A 10,206-nucleotide genomic window follows, 5' to 3' on the forward strand; every position below is an offset into this window, starting at 1 on the left:
GTAGGCCATGGCTACTGGAGTACCTTACCCAATGACACGCAGGTGACCCCATGGGTGTTCTGGTACAGGTGGGGCTTGTGTTTACACAGGGTGCACCACAGAGTAGGGTTGGGTTAACAGAATTGGAGGTGCTGTAAGTTGGAAATGTAATAAGCTAGAGAATCACACATTTAGAGAGTGACAAGAAAGACCTGAGACTAGAGTTGGAAATTAGGTTGTATCAAAAGCTGAGTGTTTGGAGCATAGATGACTATTCTGTGTTCCTCTCTTCGTATTTCATTTTAAGTCGGGTACAGTGGCTCACGCCTGTAATCCTAGCTACTCAGGAGGCTGAGATCTGAGGATCAAGGTTCAAAGCCAGGTGGGACACAAAAGACCTGAGACTCTTGTTTCCAATAAACCTCTAGAAAATGGAACGTGGGGCTTGGCTCAAGGGTAGGGCGGTAGCCTTGAGTTGAAGAGCTCAGGGACAGTGCTCAGGCTGAATTCAAGCTCCATGACACTCCTAGTCCCCAACACACACACAAAAGTATTTTGTTTTATAATTTTCTTGGCCTGGGAGGTCTCCCTCTCTATGAACCCATTGATTCTTCTATGGGAATACTGTATTTAAAGTCCATAACTTCATGGAAATTAACTATGTCTCAATCCTGACCCATAGAACTGGGAAACTTAATCCCTACTGGACTGATCTGTAAGAAATCTCACCAGGCTTTATAGTCTTCTGCCTTTGGTTTTCCACTGAGATCCTTTGCAGATATAGAGGATTTTTCTCTTAGAGATAGAATGGATGGCAACATTTATCAAACATTCCCATGTTCTTGTCTCCATCATGAACAAACTTTAAGAAAAGAGGAAATAAGAAAATGGGGAGAACTTTGATAAAATTCACAGTCCTGGAATGAGAGGATCCTTCTCTAGAGAGAGTAGAATGCAAAGACCCATTGCCCTGGGGAAGGGTGTTGGACTAAGTCCGGAGGATGTGGTTTAAGGTTGCATAGGTTTATACTTTGGTTAGGGTAATGTGTGACACGACAGCTGGGTTGTGTCAGTCTTCAGGAGCCTATTGGGAGGTTGACTTTACTGAAATAAAACCAGGGAAGTATGATATAAGTATTTGCTAGTTTTTGTAGATACTTTCTCAGGATGGGTCGAGGCCTTCCCCACAAAAGGGGAAACTGCATAGATAGTGGTCAAGAAGATACTTGAGGACATCTTACCCAGGTATGGATTTCCAGTAATGATAGGTTCGGACAATGGACCTGCATTTGTCTTGACACTAAGTCAGGGGTTGGCTTCCATACTTAGGGCAGATTGGAAATTCCATTGTGCCTACAGACCCCAAAGTTCAGGACAGGTAGAGAGAATGAATAGAACGTTAAAAGAGACCCTAACTAAATTGACCATGGAGACTGGCGCAAACTGGGTAGTTCTTCTCCCCTATGCTCTGTTCAGGGTTCGAAACTCCCCTTTATACTAGGACTTACCCCTATGAAATAATGTTTGGTAGACCTCCCCCTATAAAACCCAATCTTAAGGAAAATCTTGTTAATAAAGAAGAGGATGGTGATTTTGACATTGTTTTCACTCCAAGCCCTGCAAAGGGCTCACCAAGAAGTCTGGCCCAATCTGAGGGACCTGTACAAGACGGAACCACCTCTGGTGCCTCATCGCTATCGACCAGATGACTGGGTACACGTGAAACACCACCGGCAAGAAAATCTGGACAACACCCATCGCCTTCAAGGTAGACAGAGTAGCTTCTTGGACCCATTACACCCATGCCAAGCCAGTGGACCCGTTTCCAGACCTCATAGAACCCTCGGCCGAAACAACCTGGAAGATGGATGAGACCAAAAGCAGCCTGCTAATAGTTTCCAGTGTAGGTGGGAACAGGTATGGGCAGTGTATGGACAGGGACTCTGTGGGCAAATACTCACAGTTGTGCATTTCCATCCACCTAATTGTGTTGAAACGGGAAAGGGAGCAAAGTGAAGGAATTTTTCCCCTTGGTTGACAACCCTGTTTTCTGCCTTAGCTGGACCCTTAGGCCCTTGTGTGATTATGGTATTAATGCAGAGATAGATCCAAGATTGGCTCTAAAAGTATCATGGGAAAGAGGGGAATGATGTGGCAAGATTGTCCCATGTTCTGGGAATGACACCCCCCCCCCCCCCTTGCTCAGGGACCATGTACTAGGAATCAAAGACACATGTCTCCAGAACTAGCCCGGACTTGAACCCCAGGTGGTAACAGCCCAATGCTCAGTGGTTAGACACCTGAGCTTTGACCAATCCTGAAGCGACCAGTGGTTCGAAGTTACCAAACAGCCAATCAGGTGATTTTAACTATGGAATTCCCCTATAAAAGCTGTGTAAAACCTTTGCTTGGGGCCTCTTAGAGTTGCTGACTACGGGTATGCAGAGGTCCGAGATCGAACTCGTAATAAACGATCCTTGCTTCTTTGCTTTGACTTCGGTCTCTGATGGTTCTTTCAGGGTCCTAGAAATTTGGGTACAACAGGGCTTTTTCTTGGCCTGGATGCTGTCCCTAAGCTCTTCAGCTCAAGGCTACCACCCTACCCTCGAGCTGAGTCCCACTTCTTGTTTTTCTAGAGGTTAATTGGAGATAAGAGTCTCAGGTCTTTGTGCCTGGGCTGGCTTTTGAGCCTTGATCCTCAGATCTCAGCCTCCTGAATAGCTAGGATTGCAGGTGTGAGCCACCACGCCCAGTTTGACTATGCTATTTCTAACATCATTGACTATGTTATATAATTATGAATGGTAAGAATCCTCCTGGCTGGGGGGAGGGAACGGGGAACAAAAACATGAAAAGGGGTATCAAGGTTTGAGAAATAATGAACCCATTAATAATAATGCACTCGGCAAGAAGCAAGTTTCTTTTTATTCCAAAACCCAGTTCATTGTTGATCCCATGTTTAGATACTGTACACTTTGGGACTTCAAAGTTCCTGCTCTCTTACATTCCTTCCTTTTTTTTTTTTTAAAGTTCTTTCCTTTGACATGTTCCTTCTTGTGAGCCAGTTAATTTTTAGGATTAAAGTCTGACATATTTATAGAAGAAGGAAATTCAAATCAAAACAACTCTGAGATACCATCTTACCCAAGTTAGAATGGCCAATATTCTGAATTCAGACAACAACAAATGCTGGAGGGGATGTGAAGAAAGAGCATTGCTGGTGGGAATGTAAACTAATACAAGCACTTTGGAAAGCAGTCTGGAGGATCCTAAAAGAAATGAAACATAGACCTTCCCTACAACCCACCATACCACTCCTGGGCATCTACCTGAGCATCATGAAGTAGGAGATGACAAGGACACCTGCACAATCATGTTCATTGTTGCTTTGTTCACAATAGACAACATATGGAAACAGCCCAGACGCACCACAATAGATGAATGGATCCCCCAAATGTGGTACCTACATACAATGGAATTTTATATAGCCATTAGAAAAGATAAAATAAGGGCATTTGCAAGGAAATGAATGAAACTAGATCAAATCATGTTAAATGAGCAAAGCCAAGATCAGAGAGACAAATAAAACATGTTCTTCGTGATATGCAGAAATTAGATTTAAAACAAAATGTGCAGCTAGTTGCAGTGGCTCTCACCTGTAATCCTAGCTACTCAGGAGGCTGAGATCTGAGAATCGTGGTTCAAAGCCAGCCTAGGCATTAAAAAGTCCATGAGACTCTTATCTCTAAAACAGGAAGTGGTGCTGTAGCTCAAGGGGTAGGGCAGTAGCCTTGAGCTGAAGAGCTCAGGGACAACTCCCAGGCCCAGAGTTCAAGTCCCATGACCGACCAAAAAAATGCATTACGACAAAGTATACAGGATTCTATACACCCACACACAGTGAGACCAAAAGAGGATAGGCTTAGGATAAAAGCATCATGATGTAATATCCAAGCAACTCTTCATATATATATATATATATATATATATATATATATGATATATACACTGAAACCAACTCCAAAGATAAGGAAATGACCTTTCCTTAATTTGCCCTTTTGTCTTTAGATAACTCTGTATTTTTACCACATTCACATCTGAGGGAAGGTTGGGGGAGGACACAGAATCAGTGAAAATTAGATGAAAATGTGCAGTAATGGGGCCCACTGGCTGCACTGGATAATGATGAAAGTAAACCATCAGCTCTTAGGTGGAGATGGGAAGGATGGAATGGGAGAGAATGAGGGGACAGATAATACTAAGCAAAGATACTTATTACAAGTGGAAGGGTGCTAGCCCTGAGCAAGTTCAAGGACAGTGCCTGAGTTCAAGCCCCAGAAGTAGCAAAAAAGAAAAGGAAAGAATACAGTTTGAAGAGGTACTCAAGTTAAGCATCTCATAATCTATGCATGTATCAGAACATTACACGGTAACTTGCTAGTTTGTACAGTTTTTCTGCGTTACATATCAGGATTAAAATAAGAGAGAGAGACTTATCAGGTGTAGGTGGTTTGGGGGGAAAAGAAGTTTGATGATGAGGTGACACAGAGCTAAATTGTCTAGGTATGTGAGAACAGATCCTGACTAAGGAGACAGAATGGGAATTTTGGGTTGAGGGCCATACACAGCCCCTCACACACTACTCTGTCATGACTTTCCTAAGTGGCCTCATACTACCAATTTTCTTATAAATTTTAGTAACTCATCATTAATGGGAAATTAATACAAGAAAAAAGGCCAAAAAGAAGTTTACTTGTCTTAAGTGAAATACAGTGGGGGAGTTGTCCCATAATATTTTGGGAAAGAGGGACAATGTTGGCAGTAGCCTGGAATTTCAGATTCACAGGAAGTAAAGCACATTCGTGTAATTACGAGCTGCCAACCTTTCCTTCTGGGTCTCACTGCATCCTGACCCCACAGGTGGCAGTCCCATCTCACCTCCCATTGTTGGCATTGAGATCTCCAGGGTGGCTATCACCCTGTCTGTCTGCACAGGTATAGTCAGTCATCATTGTTGATGAGAAAGTGACAGCTAGATTGCCAGGAAAAGAGGGCTGGAAGAAAGGAAATGAGAAATCTACAGATTCTCTGGTGTTTGGGAGAGCAATGCCCTTTCCCAGATATTTACTCCTGTAAGCATTTACCAGATATCCCAGGTCAGCTAGGACCTGTTCTGAACAGAACAGAATTGGGAGACCAGTCATCGGATAAGAAAAATGCCAGACATTGCAGGACAGACCAAGGATTGGCCAGCAATGGCCTAGAAGTCAAATCCAGCCCACCAGTCACTTTGGTAAGCAAAGCTTACTGGACTACAACCACCCGGCCCCATCAGTCAGGCTTCCTGATAGGTCAGGTGAGCCAGGCAGAGGAAACTGTGCAAAACAGGGGACAGCAGAGGTGGTGGAATGTTGAATTTGTTCAGAAAAAATGAACCAAAAAAGAGGATGACTAGGACAAGGGCAGAGCCTGAGCATGGTGGCTTAGACAGTGTGGGACCCAGGATGTAATCAGAGAAGCTGGGGAAGCTTCAAGATATGAAGGAGGAGGCTGCTTTGATCTAGACTTATCTTGGCCTCTAGTGGTGTGAAGTGAGAACACATCCTCCACTAATAAGAAATACATAAGAAACTTCTGTAATCCAAGGCTCTTACCATTTTGAGTTGTGTTTAGATGAGCAAAAATTCTAAGGGTGATGATGGACATTCTTGCACAGCAAGTTAGATTTCCTAAGAAATGTGAAGACTTCAAGATTGTGATGAATCTGTTCATTTTAACGAGAGAGAAGGTTCTTGATGTATGCTCCTAAATCTTTCTGATGGAGAATGGGCTATCTAGTAGAGATTTCTCGTAGAAATGGATGGGTTACCCAAAGATGATGTGTGAAAGTTCCACATACTAGGCCAGGAAGTAAGTAATTTGGAGGCCTCATTTCTTCTTTTTGGCTTCCAAAATATGACCTGCCTGATGTTTACTTACAAAATAAGAAAGTATATAATATAGAATCAAGGGCAGCATAAAATCCAAGCTTATTTCTCATATAAAACAAGGATTCTTTCTGGGAGAAGGTGGCTCATGCCTGTAATCCTAGCTACCTACAAGGATGAAATCTGAGGATTGTGGTTTGAAGGCAGCCCAGTTAAAACCCACAAGACTCTTTCTCCAATTAACTACCCAAAAGCCAGATGTTCAAGTGATAGAGTACTAATCTTGGGCACAAAAGTTCAATGAAACTCTCTAGATCCTGAGTTCAAGCCCAAGGATGGACAGAGGGACAGATGGACAGATGGACTGATGGACACACACACACACACACACACGTGCGCGCGCACACACGTGCACACACACACCTACACACACTCACACACACACACAGATTCCTAAGGAGAGGTACTGTTTTCAAAATTGCACGTGACCAGAATTCCAAGCAAGATACCACAGCACAGTCTTTGCCTTCCTCTGTAGTATGCAAACATGCTGAGATATGAGATTCTTATACACATGTGAAGAAGAATAACAATTTTTCTAAAGCAATAACAATAATTTTAAGAGAAAGGAGTTGTTCTAGATTAATTTTTTGAGGTCAGAAATGACTCTGATAGCAAAACCACATGAGGAAATAACAAAAAAAGATAGGACTATAGGCCAATATCCTTAATGAACAAAGATTTAAGCATGCTTAACAGAATATTATTCACCTGCATGAAGAGGGATTAATCACAGGCATACAAGGATGGTACAATCTGGGAACAATTGCATGCATGAGAAGATTTTGTAATCTGTGATTGATTGCTTGCCTGCAAAGATGGTACAACCTACACAAGTCTATATATTTGATACATTAACAAAATTAAAGACCTTAACAGGGGTCACCTCTGAGTGATGTCAATTAGACAACACCAGTTTAGAGGGTGATTCGAGTTCCAGGTCTGGGGATAGTATCTAAATCAAATTGGCTTCTGGTCTGAAAGGATGAGCTCCACATAATCTTACAGTCCTGAATTAGGCTGAAGTGAAAACTTGCAAGAGAAGACAATAGGCATATGGGTTTGGGGAGAGTGCATAGAAATTAGGCTCACATAGGGTAGACCTTCTGGGCTGAGGGGAAGGAATAGTCTCCAGGATGCACACCAGAGCTCTGGACAAGTCCTCAGGAAGGAGCAGGGAGGGGGTTATGGGAATGAGTCAGGTGGATGGAGGCAGGAAGAAAGCGGGCAGTGCTGTGGCTGTTGCACCTTGTAGACTATGTAGTGGACTCTCTGGGAGCCATGAATACCCCAACAAAACCACTCACAAAGAGCACTTATGCTACATGGATGTCAAATCGCTCACAGGTTTGTATCTTCCCCAAACTATGGATCTGGGAACAATCCAGATCTTTCTGTCTTAGCCCTGGGCTTAGTGCTCTTAGAGACACTTGTTTCTAGGTGAAAGAAATAATGAGGGGAATCAAAGAATCATTCTACTTTGGGGAGACTCTTGGATCTCCCCTCTTAGTAGGAGTGAGAAGAATAAAAAGAATATCATATGCCCTTGTTCTCTCCAGCTGTCAAGGAACCAGATGCTCCTCACAGAGGAAAAGGCATGCCAATGTCACACAGGACTCATCCTGTTTCATCTACAAGACAATGCTTTCCAGATGTGCTGTCAATTTATTACGGTATCCAATGCCATGAAAATAGGTAAACTACAGGCAGAAACAGAGCAGTCATGGGGAGGGTTGAGCAGAGGGAATGTCAGGTAGTTGCTAATAGATTTGGCTTCCTTTAGGATGATGGAATGCTCTGGAATGAGAAAGTTCATGACAATGCCACATGAGCACGACGCTGAGAATCATTCATGCTCTCTGTTCAGAGCTACTTTTTTGTCTATGACTAAATGTTTGAACCAAGTACGAGCATATGACCAGTTATAGAAATGGGACTAAAACTGGCCTGAGTATTTCAAAACACTTTGCTCTGAAAACTTTTTGTATGCATCTTTGTTTAGTTTGTGATGTGTGTGCGTGCGCGCGCGTGTGTGTGTGTGTGTGTGTGTGTGTGTGAGTGAGAGAGAGAGAGAGAGAGAGAGAGAGACAGAAACAAAGACAGAGAGACACAGACAGACAGACAGACAGAGACAGAGAGAGACACAGAGACAGAGAGGAGAGGCAGACTTGTGATGATTAATGTTATAATTTTACACTACCAGCTCTCCTAGGTCTCTAGCTGCCAACTACAGAACTTGGGAGTTCTATACTACCATAATAATGTGAACTAATTCTTCATAACAAGTCTCTTATTCTGTTTATCTATGTATGAATGTATGTATGTGTGTGTATGTGTGTGTATGTGTGTGTATGTATGTATGTATGTATGTATGTATGTATGTATGTATCTATCTATCTATCTATCTATCTATCTATCTATCTATCTATCTATTCTCTGTCTCTGGAGGACCTTATCTAAGGCTTCTGGACATTTACATGTAAACCTATGTTGTCTCTGATTAAGGGTCTTACCCTGAAACATTTCCTTGCTCCTGATCAAAATGAACCACTCTCACTGTGAATGACTTCTGGTGTCTTCAAGTTCCCTGCATAGGAATTTGAGCATGGACACTTTCGATGGATACATCCGGGATTGAGTTGGATGGGTAGAGGAGAACACTAACACTGTCTTGTCTGTAAGGTTGCACATGAAATGAACTCTTGGCAGGGCAATTTGGAAATATCTACCAAAGTTTTCACGAGTATGCTCATATACCAAGAACATAAAGAAGTACTGAATATATGTGTAAAATGCTCACATTTGAAACAAAACACAGAGAAAGGAGGGTAAATATGGTCAAAATACTTCATGTACACACATGAAAATGGTTATGCTTATTGAAATTGGTTTGGGAAAGGGAGGATGAGAGTGAGGGAAGAACATTGTATTACATATTTGGACATGTGAAAGTGAAATACAATAAATTATAACAAACATAGAAAATAATGACCGTTGCACTTCATCATCTGACTTTTGAAAACATAAATATAGTCAAATGTATGTTCACAGTACAGGAGATACTTTTTATTTTATTTACCAGCAATTATCAATTAATGTTTGTTAAGTTTATTTAAACATATGAACTAAAAGAAATGGGCTAATTTTATGTGTGTAATCTTCTGTTTATAATCCCAAAATAATAAAATACTTTTTGAGGGATTTATTAGGCAAACATCATAGAACATGTAAATAAAAGTAGGATACAGAAAGTTATATACCCGGAGGCTGGTTGCCAGAGACTCACGCTTGTAATCCTTAGCTACAAAGGAGGCTGAGACCTGAGGATTCCACTTTGAAGCCAGCCCAGATAGGAAAGTCCATGAGGTTTTTCGGGGAGGGGGGAGGGAGTGAAGGTCATGGAGCTTGAACTTTAGGCCTGGGCAATGTCTCTGAGCTCTTCAGCTCAAGGCTACTGCCCTACCCCAGAACCACAGCACCACTTCCCTTTCACATTCTTTAATGCCTGGGCTGGCTGGTGAACCCTGATCTCAGATCTTGGCCTCTTGAGTAGCTAGGATTACAGTTGTGAGCCATTGCACCTGGCTTCCACGAGGTTCTTATTGCCAATTAGTCACCTAAAACCTGGAAGTGCAATGATGTCTCAAGTGATAGAGTGCTGATATTGAGCAAAAAGGGCTTAGGGTCTGCACAAGATCCTGAATTCAAAACACAGGACTAGCATACACATACACACACACACACACACACACACACACACACACACACACACACATTATATACATTGAAACCAAGATTATATAACCTTTAAGAGAGATTAGAGTCACAGAAATAATACTGGTAAAGAAATTACCAATTTAAAAAGAAATACTGAGGCCAGGAGCTGGTTGTTGATACCTGTAATCCTAGCTACTCAGGAAGCAGAGACTGGAAGGATTTAGGTTTTCACAAACAGCCTGGGCAAAAAATCATTTCCAATTAACTAACAAGATGTTGGGCTTTTGGCATAAGTAAGAGATCAGAGTGCCAGCTGTGAGAAGAAAATCAGAAAAAGGGTAAGGCCTCAAGTTTCAAAGACCTAAAGTACCACAACAGATTAAAAAGCAGTGTGAAATCCCAATTATATTTATGCCAGAACAGATCAAATTAAAATTGTTTAAATTCTAAATAGTTTTAAAATCTAAGACAAGCCCCATTGAATTAAAAAAGATTTTTATAGCTTTTATTTTCCCTTTAGTCC

This window comes from Megascapheus bottae, chromosome 3 (genome assembly GCF_031878675.1).
Source record: "Megascapheus bottae isolate mThoBot1 chromosome 3, mThoBot2.hap1, whole genome shotgun sequence".
NCBI classification, from domain to species: domain Eukaryota; kingdom Metazoa; phylum Chordata; class Mammalia; order Rodentia; family Geomyidae; genus Megascapheus; species Megascapheus bottae.